The sequence below is a fragment of the Trematomus bernacchii genome, unplaced genomic scaffold (assembly GCF_902827165.1).
Source record: "Trematomus bernacchii unplaced genomic scaffold, fTreBer1.1, whole genome shotgun sequence".
Classification (NCBI taxonomy): domain Eukaryota; kingdom Metazoa; phylum Chordata; class Actinopteri; order Perciformes; family Nototheniidae; genus Trematomus; species Trematomus bernacchii.
The window spans coordinates 57940-76899 of NW_022987538.1; positions in this window are offsets into that span (position 1 = coordinate 57940).

Sequence of the window (18960 nt, forward strand, 5' to 3'; positions counted from 1 at the left end):
TTAGTAGCAAGATTTCACAATGGAGCTCTCCGGGGTGCTGGAGAGTCATTTTCAGGCTTCTCTCTGCACTTTTCCCCCTACAAATGCATTTTTAATGGATACTTTTAGATGTAAATGGTTTATTGTATCATTACTATGGATCTCTGAAACAATCAGACTTTTACCACACTTTTATCATAGTTATAGCAGAGTTTTATCTGACTTTTAGCACTATTTTCCCCGCTTAAACTAGTTTAAATCATCCTTTTTCACTGTTAATGCACTGTGCTCATGTTGGGTGATGCGCCCCCCCCCTGTGGGGACACATAGTAACTGCATTAAAACAGTTCCCCCGACTTTAAACACTAAAGTGCCCACGTTTTGAGCACTCTTTCCTGGGTCAATGTGTCCTCTTTCCCCCCTGGGTGTGTGTATGTCTGCCTTTGAGTGTGATATGCTGCTTAAAGCAGTGATTCTGCTGTTTTTAGTTTATTGTACATTTAATAAATTAAATATGATTAATATGAACATTGTTCAGTCTATACTGACAGGTTTATGTCCATATCTCTCTCTGTTTGTTGACTCCAATGTACACCGTCTAAAAATGACAATTATGACTGAATTAAAACAGTTTGACCACTTTTAAAACTCATCTAGCCATGTTTGTGGCGCTGCTCACTGGGTAACACTTCAAATACACTCCTTTTGAATTAAAACAGTTCCCCCGACTTTAAACACTAAAGTGCCCACGTTTTGAGCACTTTTTCCTGGGTCAATGTGTCCTCTTTCCCCCCTGGGTGTGTGTATGTCTGCCTTTGAGTGTGATATGCTGCTGTTTTTAGTTTATTGTACATTTAATAAATTAAATATGATTAATATGAACATTGTTCAGTCTATACTGACAGGTTTATGTCCATATCTCTCTCTGTTTGTTGACTCCATTGTACACCGTCTAAAAATGAATGAATTAAAACAGTTTGACCACTTATTGCTGGGTTAATATATTATATTTTCCCCCTGGGTGTGTGTGTGTGGCACAACCTGGTGGAACATTTGTGAATTACACTAAAATCAAAAACATTAATGTTTTTTATCTTGGCGAAATAATGGTTTAATGAACACAATGTAACGATCATTTATGATTCTGCAGACGTTGTCTACACGTGTATCACAACGGCTTATTTTTAGAGTGATTTGGAAAACTCGGTTAGCAAAGTTTATTTTTGTCAATATGAGATGCACTGTTTTCATGTCCCATGTACATATGGCCTCACGCACTACTAACACAGAGATGTGGGTGGGGTCTATTTGACCGTTAATACTTCCGTGTTTGCCGTTAAGTAGAGTTGAGTATGCAAATTGCTGTTCCTTCTGTCATTACAGGAATTCATATTTTCCCTTATATTCCTTCCGTAGGTTTCACGGTAAGTTGAGGTGAGTACAGTTTCAGTGAGCTTTGCTATGAAATCCCATTGTAATATTATTTATTTTCCTTCTGTAAATACAGGCATTAATATTGTCCTTCATCCCTTCTTTCCCAATAAGGAGAGGTATGTATGGTCCCAGTGAGCCTTGCTGTGAAATCCCATGAAACGCAGCGGTGCGAGTGTCTTTTTCCTCTGTAATGCAGGTATTAATATTGTCTCTTACTCTTCTCTCTCAAGACTTTGGTGTTGTTCACGGTAAGTATTTTGCAATGTGAACAGGTGAGTATTTTCTGATTCCTGTATTTGATCTTTCTGAGCCCAATAAAAAAAACGGTTGTCCAAGGGCTTGAGTTTCAAAGAAGATAACAATGGTCGGTTCCCTCCCTTTGAATACTTCTGCAAATGTGTGTGTCACGAAGCCAAAAAGAGGAACGATCCCAGCTTTATGATCCAAGGGAGTGCTGAAAACTCTGTCAATCCAGAAATACTTGTCTTAAAAAAATTTGATAAAACTTTCTCAGTAAACAAAACAGATGTCGCCACAATAAATACCAACAAACAAACAAATGTCGACCCAGCCAATAATTGCCCAGTGCACAACAAACCACACTCACTACAAGATTGTCGAACATTTAGAAACAAACCACTCCACGAAAGAAAGGCCTTCCTTAAGGAAAAAGGAATTTGTTTCAGATGCTGTGCATCCACTTCACACCTTGCTAAGGATTGTAAGTCATCAGTGAAGTGTCAAGAATGTGACCACACTTATCATGTCACAGCCATGCATCCTAGCCCGCCATTGCAATCCCCTTAGGCTCCTTCACCGTCACAACAGGACGGCGGGGAGGGAGAAGCTGAGGCTAGCTACGATGATGTTAACTCAAGCTGCACAGAGGCGAAGGCCAATGGATTCGCTCCTGTGCTAAGATTTGCCTCACAAAGATATATCCTAAGGACGCTAGGCACAAGGCTGTCAATGCCTACGTGATTATGGACGACCAGAGCAATTGCTCACTAGCCAAACCAGAGTTCTTCAACCTCTTCGGAATAGAAGGCAAAAGAACCCCGTATCGGCTGAGAACATGTTCTGGTCTGGTAGAAACATCAGGGAGACGTGCTGAAGGATTCCAAGTCGAATCACTAGATGGAAAAGTGGTCATTACACTCCCATCACTCATTGAGTGTAGTGATATGCCAAATAATCGTTCGGAGATTCCGACACCAAGTGCTGTAATCCAACAACCCCATCTCCAGCATATTGCCAAACACCTCCCAGAGCTAGATCCAAAAGCAGAAATTCTACTGCTTCTCGGAAGAGACATTTTGCGGGCTCATAAGGTCAGACAGCAAGTCAACGGTCCACACAACGCTCCATTCGCTCAACGTTTGGACCTTGGCTGGGTGGTAGTAGGCGAAGTGTGCCTGGGAAATGTCCACAAGCCGACGGTCGACAGCTTCAAAACCAACATACTGGAAGACAGCCGTCATTCCATCTTTTCACCCTGCACAGGTTACATGCATGTCAAAGGAACGCACGGCAACATCAACCAAGCAGCAAAGGCTCCAGAGGAGACACTGGGAAAAACAGTGTTCAACAGAACAGAACAGGACAACAGACCAGCTCCATCAATCGAGGATACAATTTTCTTGGACATGATGGATGCTAACGTCAACAGGAGCAGAGATAATAGGTGGGTTGCCCCCCTCCGATTCAGGGAATTCCGTCAGCGTCTTCCCAGCAATAGAGAGGAGGTCGCCTGCAGGTTAACATCTCTGCACAGAGTACTGAAAAGGAAACCACACATCACGAGATCAACATATAGCATTTGAAACATTACCACTGTCAATTTTCTTCTTACTGTGTCTGTCCCAACATTTATATAAACCCATCAGAAGTTGGGATATAGAGCACTTTAAACCTTTAGGAACAGTCCACAACAACAACTTATTATGACAGTGGAGGGAGAATAAAATATGTCTAAAAAGCAAAGTCCTTGTCAGCTGAGTCATCTTTACTCTTCCCTCAATGGTGGAACTGATGAGTCTAACACACAGTGAGCAGATACAAGGCACACAACAACAACAACCACATGTCACTAAAATGGCAATAAAAGTAGCCACAGAAATTAGAAAAGACATTATCATACTTTTCCCTCTTTTGGTAACACATAGTTCTGTAGAATAAAAAATACCAATCCCTTATATTGTGGGATATAAAAATAAAGTTGAAAGTTCCTCAAAAAAAAAAATGGATTGTTCAGACAAAGTTCCACACCGGCTATATCAACCTGTTTCAGCGGGAAATGGAGTTCCCTGTGCCGTCTTGGTTTGCCATATCTTCGTCCCCCCAGCCCGCTGACGGCGGCTTCTGGGGTGCTTGCTAGAGAGATGTGGCCTGATTGTCTTCCGCCCGGCCCGCTGATGGCGGCTTCCGGGTCGACTGCTGGAGAGATGTCCTGATCCTCCTCCTCCGGCCCGCTGATGGCGGCTTCCGGGTCGACTGCTGGAGAGATGTCCTGATCCTCCTCCTCCGGCCCGCTGATTGCGCCTCCTGGGTCGACTGCCTTGACGAGAGCCAGATCTGTTCTGATGTCGTCCAGGGTCCTCGCAGGTGTTTTTCCCGACCGCACACTGGCTCCAGTGGTACCAGTTGTCTCCCTTTCCATCTAGGCGAACGGCATGGGAGGTCCCCTCCAACCAGACGTAATCTGCTGTGTTGGCCTTGTGTTTCTCGGGTCCCCCTTTTGACGTCAGCAGCCTGTGTGGAGAAGTCTCATACCAAGCCCTTAAGTTGCTGGAAATATGGTTTTGAAATCATCTTTTCTACTTCTTTAGTGTTTATTGGCGGCACCAACTAGACTGGAGTGTGGACAAGAGACTATGCAGAAAATAATAAACAAAAATTAAAAATTAAAATAAAAAATAAAAAATAAAAAATAAAAAATAAAAAATTAAATTAAAAAATTGAACAAAAATAAAAATAAAACAAAAAAGGAACAAACTAACAAAACAAAAAATAACCAAAGCTAGATTATTTTAAATGTATCAATTTCTCTTAAAAGCAACAAATAAAACAAAACAAAAAATACCATAACTAGTATTTTAAATTGATAAATTTCTCCTAAAAACGTAATAATCTCACATACATATTGTCTGATGTATATCCTATCCTTTTCCCCCTTTTTCTGAAATAGAACGCCGTTAACGGTGTTCTTATTTTCAGAAACATCGAGCCTTATACATCAGTTATTTAATATCAGCTATATATTTATTATTACTATTACTTATATATCAGGCATTAAATGTCAGCCTTCTTCCACGATTGACCTCGTCTATATTATCTGACTTATATTGATACGTGTCCGTTTGTATTTATTTAATATACTGGGCAATTATTGATAACTTTTTGAATCTCCCTCTTTTCTTAACAACTTGAGGTATGGCTACTTTGAAATCTGACTTGGTTAAGAGATGATTTGTTTATTGGTGAGAGGCACACTCTTGCCCTCGTGATTGGGTGGGGGTGGATAGTTAGGGAGAGTTCCTTACAATCTCCAGATCTTCCTCTCTAGAGGTCATAAAACCTGTCTTTGACCCTGTATGCTGCTTTGAGTCTGCAGCACCTCAGGAGCAGAGAAAGTGGGAGATCTCTCCCCAAAAGTGTAAGCTCCCACATGAGCAACATAGCAACACATTAAACTCTCCCTGACTCGTTTGTAAAGCGTTCTTTAAGGCCTGAATTGAGTCTTCCGTTGTGTAACGGAAAATCCCATTTCCAAAAAGGGTCAGTTTAATAGCCCTTATCATATTATCGCTCTGTGCTTGCATGCTAGGACCTATTGTCTTTGCCAGAGCTGCGGCTATTCTTTCTACATGTATTAGCTCCATATTAGCAGGGTTCACTAACATGGTTGGTTGATCCAGTTTAAGATTTTCAATATCTGCCATTACTATTTCCAACATTCCTTTTCCCTGAATATCAGGTCTAACAATGTGTTTTCTTTTAGGAGTATTAGATGGGACACTCATAAGTGGCATTTGTTAGCCATTATCTCCGTAGGGTGGAGGTAGGGTCTCAGACATTATACCACCTGCCTGTTGCTCTCTGTGTCTTTGTCTTCTGCAATTCTTTACCCACAGTTCTTTTTACTGGATTTTTCTCTCAAGTATTACACAGATTTGACTTAAAAAAATCACACAGAGCTTTTCATACCTTATCATATTACAGTCAGGCACATTTTTATTGTGCGATGTTTATTTCAACAGATAGCGTGACTTCCAGAAGTAGGCTTCTACAATCTCCTCACGGTGATTGCGACTTCAGGTCAAGAGTTAAAAACTCAGTCAACAAAATCTCTTTATCGTCACGTTTAATGAGCCTGATTATCCCCACAACAGTTTTGTGATGAGATACGGTCGTTCCAAATAATTAGTTGGAGGTCGCGTCTCTCTCCTCCTCTATCACCCACCATATAACAATTACAGAAATGTTATACATTTAAAGCACCACGAAAGGTAACCGCATTAATCAATCTGATCATGACCTGCGGGGAATGTAACCCTTCTTTTACAGCCTTACAGTCTTTAATGAAAGCACTGCAAGGTAACCGTATTCATCAATGTTATATTGACCTACGGGGAATTTAACCCTATTTTGACACCTTCGTAGTCTTTAATTAAAGCGCTGCAAGGTAACCGCATTAATCAATCTTATCATGATCTGCGGGGAATTTAACCCTCTTTTTCTAGCCTTGCAGCCTTCGTATTTAGTGAGTGAAGGGCCGGGACTGATCAACCGGCCTCTCTCAAACACTATTGTGCCTTAGGTCCAGGACTGAATACCCTTCTCTAAGCACTTCCCCAATATCCCCAACCTGTAATATGTATTGTATTTCCCACCGCGACTAAGAACACTGAGAACGCTGCTGACAACTCTACATTTTTTAGTATAATCAATCACAGATTTTTGATAATCAAAACAGGTGTCTGCTCACCTTTTGTATATGGCGCCTTGGTGTAGTTGTCAACAGTATCTCTGTGTCCTCCCCCTGGACTGGATTCTGTCCCCTGGCTGTCGGTGTCCCTTTCTAGAGATCAGCTCACAAACGTCGGGGTCACCACTTGTTGGAGCAGAACACCTCTGCTACGCGCCGTTCGTTGGATGAGGCTGGATCTCTATTAAATTAAGAAAGGAATTGAAAACACCGGAATCAAAGTTATAACAAATTATCTGAGTTTACTTCTAGTAGGAAACCAAACACATATACAAGTTATACAGAGTACTCGAGCACTCCGGGCTTCAGGCCTGATGATGCGGTTTTACAGGTAGACAGACCAGCTTTCAGAAAACGAGAAGTATGGACTCCAGGTTTGTGATGCGGTTTACCGTCTTCTAGCACCAGCTTTCAACAGACCAGAAGCATTTTTACATACAAAACCAACCGTATACATATCCCTATTTTGGGGCGGAGATGTGTTGAATTCTTCCTTCCCACTTTTCTCCCAAGCGAATTAGAGAACCCCTGGGGAGGAGCTGTTTAAACTGACCACCTCCCCCAAGTGCCCTGACTGGCTGGATTCGCTTCTGGCCGGGTTCCATAGTTCTCACCAGGACTTGAAATTCCAAAGTCCCCTAAGGTCAAAAGTCAATTCTTATCTCCGTCCCGATCTTAACTCCATTCCTTTTCCATGAGAGTTTTTCACATAACTATCCTATTTCAGACATTTAAACTTTCCTTCACCTATTTTAACGATGTCTTTTAACGACTTAATGACGACATCTGGCTTTTATGGATGATAAGAATTGTTGGTGTGTTGAAACACAGAATCTCTAAGCCAGTGAGTTTGGAAGTAAGAATAACATTCCTATTCTAAGTGACTTATCAAAACCCGTTTGTGATTACCTAAAACAGTTCAAACAATACATGTTTACTTCAATACAGTGTAGAATCATATCTTTTTACTTCATGTATCAACGTCTGCATGTAATCAACAACTGACTGCCAATCAGATAAAGAAAGTACAATTCAAAAACAACAATATTTATTGTCAATGAACATTGAACTATACAGATATACAGTAAATACTGTGGATATGTGTAATGTTCCTCTCGGGCTGCATTTAAAAATAAAATAGAGAAATAAATAAAATAGCTTTGTTAACCGTTTCACATCATGACTTAACAGTTTCAGACGATTATAGAACATATCAGTCTTTACACATCATAACAATTGAACAGTTTTAAAGTTTCTCTTTCTTTCCCTCTTATATTGCAGTCCCTCACTCACTTTTCTTTAATTCAGTGCGAGAATTGAGCTTGAGCTTGTCCTGCCAGGAGTTTAAATCTGGGCTGAAATGGTGTCAGGGCCATTCTCATACACACATGCAGGTGCTCATTGGTTAGCCTCGGTTAGCCTGCCCTGGAACGATATTTAGTTTTAATTTTGATCCTGGTGGACTGATCATATTGGGCTCTGAGACTGCTTATTTTTTGTGACCTCAGTTCTGACTTGAGAGGGAATGTTTGGTCAAACACTTTGTGTTTTGTCTCATAGTGGCGTTTTGGCACTTTTAATCAGGGTTGGGAGGGTTACTTTGTAAATGTAATCGGTTACTGAATACATGGCTCTGAAAGTAATCCGAATACAGTTAGAGTTACGTGTCTTAAAAAAGTAACGTATTCAGATTACTTTTAGAATACTTTTGGAATACTTTATTTTTCCATAACAGATGGGTATGTTTTGGTGAACAGGAGACACTTATTTTACTGTTTTAATGGCTTATCAAGAGCACAACTCAAACACAACATCTTTGGGTCATTCTGGACAGCTCCCTCTCATCTGCACCCCACATAAAAAACATCACCAGGACTGCATTATTTGTACTCTCTTAAACCTTTCCTTAGAATATGTTATGAATTGTCAGGTGTCCTTGGGTGCTTTGAAAGGCGCCCCTAAATAGAATGAATTACTATTATTATTTATTATCTGAAACAACGTAATAACTTTTAAAACTGTTTCCAGTCACTTGCCCCATGCATTCAGCAGCAGCAGGCCTCACAGACATGCTGCAGCGCTGTGCAGTGTGCACACAGTTCTGCTGGTAATGAATATTACATTTTATGAGGAAACTTTTCCACCAATAATTCCAAAAAGTATTCCAAAATGTATTCACATTCACCGCTTCTCTCCCTGTATCACTAATTATTCTCTTCACTCACTTTCCTCTCCGCTTCTCTCTGCCGCTCTCTCGTCTCTTCTTCTGTGTTTCTCTCCCTGTATCACTAATTATTCTCTTCACTCACTTTCCTCTCCGCTTCTCTCTGCCGCGCTCTCATCTCTTCTTCTGTGTTTCTCTCCCTGTATCGCTCACCCGTCTCTTTCGCCCCCTGTCGGCGGCGGTTAAAATAGAATCGCCCCGTCAAAATTGAAATCCCCTATTAATGTATTGATTATAGGTCCGGGTCCGTATAGGTCGGCGTCTGGGTCCGGATCCGGACCGCGGTCCGCCTGTTGCCGACCCCTGCAATATGGCATCATGTTTTCTGATACGTGCCACATTACATCATTTTGCAGCATTTTTGCTTCTGCAATCAGTGTCACAAATGCAGCTAAAGAAGGCACCATGTTCTAGTACAATATTCAAAGTAACGTTATGATATACAAGGGGTGGACGAAATAACAGCAACATCTTATAATATAACACAATGCAGTACTACAGCAACACAAAAGTCCAATTAACAGCTCTCCTGTCTTTCAAAGCCTTTGACGGCTATCTTTACTTTCAAAATACTAATCCTGACAAATTCTGTTATATCTCACACAGGCTCTGCCCTCTACTGGACTCTATGGGTACTACTCTCTATCATGCTGTGCGTGCTTTCACCTACTGAATTTACGTAAACGTAGCCGGCCAATCGGGGCGAGCCTACCTGAATGCGCGCGCAGGCCCACAGTATATAAGGCGGCTACAGCCGCCGCCCCACTATCCTTTTTCTCTTCAGACGAGCTGACAACCGAAGAGTTAAACGTACGAAGATTAGAAGATTAGAAGATTAGAAAAATGGACTCACCATTACTGGAATCTCGGCCATGCCCCACCTGCCTTGGTTTGATCGCGGGCACCGATCTCCACCACCTCTGTTAGAGTGTTTGGGGGACCAGGATATGGCCGAGGCGGTGCCATTCACGTTCGCCATTCCAGCGGGGCGGATGGCTCCGTTTGCCGTTGTCGGGCACTTCTGGGTTTGGTCCATGGAGGTCCACCGCCCTAGGTGATGACCATGCCGGCGGGCAGCAGGCTGGGCAGGGAGCTGAAAAGAGCTCTGCCACGCTACCACGTGACAGGGCGACTGCAGATAAACACGGGTGTGTTGGGCATCTCGCTCATTGCTGGAGATGCCCCCACCTCGCCAGATCAGAGCGATTATTTGTAGCTTGATCGTGGCCGCTGCCGTTGTCTGCCGTGTGGTATCCCGGTGAGGGATCACGCCGCATGGCACTTTTCAAAAAGGACCGTGTTGATCTCCTGGGAGCCCCCGTGTTTACGGAAGGGCTCTTTGGATCGATCTCCTTGGCCACATGGGTTTCCCCAGAGGAAAGAACACTGTCCCACACTCCCGGCCCCCTCTGTAAACTCCAGTATAGGAGCCAGCAGGTGGGCGCGTGCACGTGAGTGGAATAAACCGTAGTGCTGTCAAAGCACTGTGCGGGTTCAAGACAGTGGAGAAATGCATTCAGTGAAAACGATTGCATTTATCCCAGAGTAAGAGTCATCTCTCTCCACATTTCCACTTTTCACCATAAATGTCTGTTTCAAAGAGATGGCATTTGACAGAGCCGAGGCCCCACGGGAGCTGCCGCGGTGCGTTCAAGAACCTCGGTAGAAAATCGGCCCTTTTTCTGTGTCAGCCCCCATGCCAGAACTCCCTTTTATGGAAGGTTTGGCAGCGGAGTAGGCCACCAGAGAATACTACAGCTTCTTAGATGTGGCTCCAAAGTCGAAAAGAGGCCCTGTTGCAAGAACGGTGGGTTACGTATATAGTAACCCTAGTTCTAGAGTGATGTGTGTGTGAAAAATGCATTAAGTAAAAACGATTGCATTTATCCCAGAGTAAGAGTCATATCTCTCCACAATTCCACATTTTTTCCCATAATGTCTCGTTGAGATCGGCAAGGCCGTTTTCATACGATGTTAATTGGACACCCATTATGAGGCGCGGTCCCCGTGAGAGTGGCCGCGGTGCGTTCAGGGACCTCCGCAAAAGAACAGTGCGTTATGTAGTGTAACTCTAGTTCTAGAGTGATATGTGTGTGTAAAATGCATTCAGTAAAAACGATTGCATTTATCCCAGAGTAAGAGTCATCTCTCTCCACATACCACATTTCCCCATAATGTCCGTTTCAAGGAGACGGCATTATGACGATGCGCGGCCCCCCCCGTGAGAGTGGCCGCGGTGCGTTCAGGGGCCTCCGCAGAAGAACAGTGTGTTACGTAGTGTAACTCTAGTTCTAGAGTGATATGTGTGTGTAAAATGCATTCAGTAAAAACGATTGCATTTATCCCAGAGTAAGAGTCATCTCTCTCCACATTCCACATTTCCCCATAATGTCCGTTTCAAGGAGACGGCATTATGACGACGCGCGCCCCCCCCCGTGAGAGTGGCCGCGGTGCGTTCAGGGACCTCCGCAGAAGAACAGTGGGTTACGTAGTGTAACTCTAGTTCTAGAGTGATATGTGTGTGTAAAATGCATTCAGTAAAAACGATTGCATTTATCCCAGAGTAAGAGTCATCTCTCTCCACATTCCACATTTTCCACATTTCCCCATAATGTCCGTTTCAAGAGACGGCATTATGACAACGCGCAGCCCCCCCCCGAGAGCGGGCCGCGGTGCGTTCATGGCCAGAAGAAGCTCAGATTAATGCTTATTTCTCTCTAAGAGAAAACAGCATTATGGTGGAGCGCGCGCTCTCACGGGAGCATGCCGTGGTGCGTTCAGGGACCTCAGTTAAAAATCGGCCGTTTTTTTCTCTGAGTGGAAACTACATTATAGAAAAACGGCCCTTTCTGTGTCAGCCTCAAACTTCCTTTTATGGAGAGTTTGACGGCGGAGTGGGCCACCAGAGAGTACCACAGCTTCATAGCTGCGGCTCCGCAGCTGATTGCACATCCCCTAACACAATGTTATGGGGAATGGAAAATCAGTGGTGTATTAACAGAGCGCATGGACAGGACACTGAGACTGGGTTATTCACTCCAGTTTTGCAGCATCCCTCCTCCGTTCAAGGTTCTTTATTGTCAATCTGACATAGCTACAGAGTAATTATGCAGTTGAAAATCTTATGTCACAGGCTTCTCCAACAATGCAACATAATAACATAACATAATAACAATAAGAGCAAGAGCAATACAAAAATAATAATAGTTATAAAAATGAAATAAAGTTATGATGTGGAATAGTGCAGTATGAGTCTATATACAAGTTATTGGAATGATATATATATATTAGGTATTAGATACATACTACTGAGTAGCAGTTGAATGTTTGAAGTTGTTTCAACAGTTCAATTTTTTAACAGTCTCACTGCCCGCGGGAAGAAACTGTCTCCGAATCTTCTTGTCCTTGCCAGGATGCTGCGGTAACGTCTGCCAGACGGCAACAGAAAGAACAGTTTGTGGCTGGGGTGATGGGGGTCTTTGATAATCCGTAGTGATTTCTTCCTGAGCCGCTGGGAGTAAAGGTCCTCCATGGATGGCAGCTCCGTCCTGGTGATGTGCTGTGCAGTTTTCACCACCCTCTGTAAAGCCTTACGATCGAGGTCGGTGCAGCTGCCGTACCAGGCCGTCATGCTGCCAGTGAGGATACTCTCTATCGTGCACCTGTAGAAGTTGCAGAGTATCCTGGAATCCATTTTGAACCTCCTCAACCTGCGGAGGAAGAAGAGCCGCTGTCGAGCTTTCTTAGTGATGGTGGTGGTGTGAAGAGACCATGTCAGGTCCTCAGTGATGTGGACCCCAAGGAACCTGAAGCTTTTGACTCTCTCCACCGTAGTCCCATTGATGGCGATGGGGGCGTGTCCCTCTCCCTGCTGCTTCCTGTAGTCCACAATCAGCTCCTTTGTTTTGCTGATGTTGAGATGGAGGTTGTTCTCCTGGCACCAAGATGTCAGGTTTTCGACCTCCTCTCTGTATGCCGTCTCGTCATCGTCTGTGATCTGGCCGATGACGGTCGTGTCATCAGCAAACTTCACGATGGTGTTGGAGCTGTGTGTGGCCACGCAGTCGTGGGTGAACAGGGAGTAGAGGAGAGGGCTGAGCATGCAGCCTTGAGGGGCACCGGTGTTGAGAATCAGGGTGGAGGATGTGATATTTCCCACCCGCACTGCCTGGGGTCTGCCCGTCAGGAAGTTCAGGATCCAGTCGCAGAGGGCGCTGTTGAGTCCGAGGTCTCTGAGCTTGATGGCCAGCTTGGAGGGCACAATGGTGTTGAATGCTGAACTGTAGTCAATGAACAGCATTCTCACATATGTGTTCCTCTTCTTCGGGTCCAGGTGTGAGAGGGCAGTGTGGAGGGTGAGGGCTATGGCGTCGTCTGTGGACCTGTTTGCTCTGTAGGCAAACTGCAGGGGGTCCAGAGATTCAGGGAGGGAGGAGGTGATGAATAATTTGACTAACCGCTCAAAGCACTTCATTATGATGGAGGTGAGTGCTACTGGGCGGTAGTCGTTGGGGCAGGTGATGATTGTCTTTTTGGGGACAGGAATGATGGTGGAGTGTTTAAGACATGTGGGGACTACAGACTGCAGCAGGGACCTGTTGAAGATGTCTGTGAACACCTCTGCCAGCTGAACTGCACACACCCTGAGAACACGGCCAGGGATGCCATCAGGTCCAGGAGCCTTGTGTGGGTTAACCCTTTTAAAGGATTTACACACATCTGCCCTATTTAAAACAAAAGGGCAGTGTAGCTCCTGGTCCCTCTGTACCTCCACAGCCTGGCTGCTCTCGAAGCGTGCAAAAAAACTGTTTAGCTCATCTGGGAGAGATGCGCACGCAGACACTCCCGCAGCACCCCCCGCTGCTCCTTTGTAGTCAGTCATTGTCCTTAGTCCCGCCCACATATTCCTAGTGTTACAGCCTTTGAAGTCAGATTCCACCTTCTCTTTGTACTGTCTCTTTGCATTTTTTATTGCTCTCCGGAGATCATACCTAGACTTCCTGTACTCCTCCAAATCTCCCGCTGTGTGCGCGAGAGTGCGCGCTTTCAGTTTGCCGCGCACCTCACCGTTTACCCAGGGCTTTTGATTTGGGAATGTCCGTACAGAAACCTTCGGTACCACGTCATCGATGCATTTCCCAATGTAGCAGATGACAGTGTCCGTGTGTGTGTTGATGTTATTGTCCTCAAACACACTCCAATCCGTAGATGCAAAGCAATCCTGCAGTGCTGAATCTGACTCCTCGCTCCATCGTTGTACTGTCCTTGTTATCGGTCTGTCCCTTTTAAGTTTTCTGCTTGTAAGCAGGCAACAACAGTAGTGAGATATGGTCTGATTTGCCGAAGGGAGGGCGAGGGAGAGCCTTATATCCATTCCGGAAAGGGGAATAAACATGGTCCAGTATGTTTCCCCCGCGCGTCGGGAAGTTGATGTGTTGGTAATATTTTGGCAAAACCTTCTTCATGTTGGCGGTGTTGAAATCTCCGGCCACAACGAACGCCGCATCTGGCCGTGAAGTCTCGGTTTTATCAATAAACCCAAACAGCTGATCGAGTGCCGTGTTGTTGTCGGCGAGTGGCTGCGGCGGGATATACACTGCTGTTATCACAACAGATGTGAATTCCCTCGGCAGATGGAAGGCCCGACATGAGATCATGAGGTGCTCTAGCTGTGCGGAACAGTCCGATGAAATAATCTTCACATCTGAGCACCAGTTGTTGTTAGTCATTACACACACACCACCTCCCTTACTTTTCCCCGAGTTTGCAGTCCGGTCCTGACGAAAAATAGAGAATCCGTCAGGGACAATAGCGGAGTCCGGGATAGCGGGGTTGAGCCAAGTCTCAGTGAGAATTAACACGTTACAGTTCTTAATGTCCCGTTGAAAAGCAATCCGGCTTCTGAGTTCATCTAGCTTATTTTCAATGGATTGAATATTAGCCAGAAGAATACTCGGAAGAGGGGGCCGATTCTCACGTTTTCTCAGTCTGACCAGCAACCCGGCCCGGCATCCTCGCTTTGTCTTCTTCTTGCGTCTCTCAGGTAGAACAGCAACAGGTAGCCATGGTGAATCTCCATTGTCTGTCGGAGGGTTAATATTGTCCACGAAGTTTCGCAATTGGAAAAGTTCCTCTCTGCTATATTGTATGGCAGAGTAGGTGCGGTCGGCTAGCATGTTGCGAACCATGTTAAAAGTAAAACGGCAAAAGTAAAAGAAATATGTACAAAATACGAAAATGGGCAAAGTTGGAGAGGGGCACAAAGACGATGCGGCCATCTTCACCGGCGCATCAGAGGCAGGAGAGAGGCACATCTGTCATCCCAGGAGGAGGTTTCCTCTCAGCATGTGCACTCTCAAGTCAGAGAGAAGGGGCATTATTCCCTGTACTTCCTGGTTCCCAAGAAGACACAATATGGTCTAGCTGCGGCCGCGGCCAGTACACGACACTACACGACACGCCCACTACACGACACGCCCACCTGACACGACACTACGGTGGCTGAGAGACATTACCGTACATGGCAGATTAAAAGCGAATTGACGACACTTATTATTATTGAGATCGTACATGGCAGATTAAAAATGAATTGCAAATGTTATTGTAGCATTTTAAGCAACTATTAGGCAAATAAATTAATAACCTAGTCTATCCGTTTGAGACACAACAGTATAACTTTCAACCCAAATCATTTTGTCAACAAACGGTGGTTTAGTAAACTTTTTTTTAATATATAAAATAGGTATTAATGAGATAATCTATTGATTATGTTTGTCTAACTGCTACACATGTATTTTATACATAAATGTAGATATTTGTGAACATCTAAATATAGTTGTTAAAGGTTTTAAGTAGGGCTGTCAAGTTAACGCGTTAATAACGCGTTAACGCAAAAAAAAAATTAACGCCACTAATTATTTTAACGCGATTAACGCATGTGTATTTTTTGTCCTCGGCCGCCGTAGTTTCAGAGCGCATCGAGTGTAAAATACCATCGACAAGCTGATGCTGACAGCCCCGCTCCTGCCGCCCGCTTGTGGCAGACCACACTTCCACGCTCACTGGCAGGCCCGGACTGGCCATCGGGAGGACCGGGAGGGAGTGTGTATGTGTGGCGCGACTCGCGCGAGCGAGGCACACCTACGTGTTGTTGTTAGCATCTGGTGCTAGCTAGCTGCGCTAACGGATATAAGGAGCTGTTTCAATGACATTTCGCCGACAACTGCGCCGAGCACTTGACTTTATGCAGGTAGCCAGACAGTGGGACATTGTACGAAAAGTCAGCGCAACATTATTGCAGCGTCCAGGCAGCTCCCATTCGAGCATATATGCCTTGAGCTGCACATAGCTCAACGATCCATCACAGTGTCTCCACACACACACACACACACACACACACACACACACACACACACACACACACACACACACACACACACACACACACACACACACACACACACACACAGTATTATTGTATGAGAGAGGTTCCAGGTTGAATTGAGGCGAATATTTGTAATGTTCAGGTTGTTGTGTTTAATATTCATGAGAATATTTGTCATTGTTCAAATGATAATAAACAAACATATAAAGCATATTTGTCCACTCATATGTTGATAAGAGTATTAAAAACTTGAAAGATATCCCTCTAAGGTACATTTAGAACAGATAAAAAATGTGCGATTAATTTGCGATTAATCGCGATTAACTATGGACTATCATGCGATTAATCGCGATTAAATATTTTAATCGACTGACAGCCCTAGTTTTAAGATATACATAATCACATCATGGGGTCATTAAGGACCAAATTAGGAGGGCCAGTCAGGCCACTAATGAGCTCAATCATTCACATGTATTATTACTTTATAAATTAAAAGTACTAGGGGTCTATTACAAAACCTTTGAAGGAATCGCATCAATTAAAATAAATGTATAGCAAGTATGATCAAATTAACATAATGTCAAGATATAGCCAATAGACAATCAACATGCTTTGAATATAAAGGAAGAAGAACAATAAACAGATGAACATTTAGGTTTTATGTGTAAATTGTGAACAAACCATCTTAATACATCTGGCAGTCTAAGACAGCAAACTAAGCTTCTTTAACTGCTGCTAGAACACAGTTTTACCATGGGGTATTTCTAACAAGACCAAAAAGATATACAAAGCTTCCAAAACAGAAGAAACCAACTCAATACAGTATTTTAATTTCCTTCAAAACGACAAAAGCACTAATAAAAACCAAATAACAATAACATAAAGGAAAAGTAATTGAAGTGGTTGCCTGTTGTAAATACCTTGGTATCTGGCTTGATGATTGTCTCTTCTCTTGCGTTCGGTCATACCCCCCTTCGCATACTATTATCGGTCAAAATTGGCCGGTGTATTTTGCACAGTGATATTTCTGGAACCCCTTATCCCATTTTGATGGTTGACATCATTTGAACAGTCAAAGCCAGAATGACAGCAGGGGTGAATTTCATTTTATAATTTTGCAATAAGTCAAAGATATGTTTACTGTATATTATAAAAATGCTTATATATATATATATATATATATATATATATATATATATATATATAGGCATACTGGAGATGGGAAGGCTTTAGTCAGTGTTGTAGCTGAGATTCTTACCGTTCCAATGATGTATTAATAATAACTGGGATTTATATAGCGCCTTTCATGAGACCCAAGGTCGCTTTAAAAAGAACAGGAGTAGAAACAAACATAACAAAAGGCAGTCAGACGAACAGTTAGACAGACAAAACAAATATATTTGGGGCCAAAGACCTTGGAAGACTTGAGGGCCCTTTTGAAGGTTGCAGATCTCCGCAGGGAGAGCGTTCCAGAGAGTGGGGGCTGCCATACTGAAGGCTCTGTCCCCGAAGGATCGCAGGTTGGTGCGGGGGGCCAGAGTCTGAAGACCGCAGGTTCCGGGGTAGGGCATGTGGGAATTGTATTGATTTGATACAAGCAAGCCAGTGTTTCATTGTGTACTTTCAACTACAGTATATGGTCCGGCAAGTTCAGCATTCACTGCATTCACTGTGATGAATATACAATAAGACACTGATACCGTTTTCCTCAATGAACATTTATTGAACAGAACATCATGTGGAAAATCAGAGGGGCACTATTCAACCTGGTCTGCTTAAAAAAAAAAAATAACCTTTTAAAATTGATCCCAACAGTAAAATCAACATGATTTTAAATAAAAATGTAAGCAGCCAGGATTGACCTGCAGGAGGTTAAAGCCTATTTAAAAACTCCTCGGAATCCAAAGCTCTTCGGAATCTTTCACTGGAGTCCTTCAGCCTTTGGTGCGCTTCCTCACTCATGTTCTTGGTGAGGTAATGAGAACAAAGTTCCATCTCACTGATAAGACAAGATGGTATAAAGAAGTCATATATGTAATATTATAAATTCACATGCATCAGGGGTTGTACACTTTAAATGGAAATTGTATTAGCATTCTCCTCATGTTTCCAGCTTACCTCCAGTCATACTCGGGTCCACATTTATACGTTTCCTTGGCTCTTTCAAGGGAAACCGAGAGTACAGCTGCAAGGGCGTGGACTGTCGCCTGTGTCATGAAGGGATTAAAGCCACACGTTTAACAGTTAGAGTAAAATGTAGACATCCAATAAAGGTTGTGCCATTCTGCAGGTGACAATTATGCCAGACCAATTGGCATCAACATTCTACTGGACATTGACCATGAGTTTAAGTGCAACATATGTAATTTTATATAATGTGTAGTCGACAAATAAAAAGTCAGTGAAATCTAACCTCTGGCAGAAGCACATCCATGACGAATGCCACCTCATCTGTGAACCTTCTCTCAGTCTGTGTTTTCTCAACCACTTGTGAGAGGAATGACAACACTCGGTCCACCTGGTCATCATCTTCAAATAAGATGATGACCCTTTCGTCCTTCTTTGCCCAAGGAGACTTGACTTGTCCAGTGACGATTGCCTGCAAATGCTATATTTTACTGGGAGAATGCTAAAAATACATGTATATTTCACTTTAATTATTTATATTGTGCTTAAAATGAGTCCCTTTACTTAGACATTTCAATTGCAAACTCACTTCAAGATGTTGCAGTAAGCCTTTGTCCTGAGTGATACAATCTATTAACAAGCCACTGGTTGTGGAGGAAACTTCTGTGTAGTAATGCATGGAGTCACCGACTCAGGAAGGAGACACGGTGAGAGTTGGAGCTTTGATGTCAAACACTGATGGGTTTATTCAGAGTATTCGGCCGGAGGATTCACATCACAAATCAAAGAGTCAGAGGTTCTGACTTCACGGTAGAGTTGCCACGT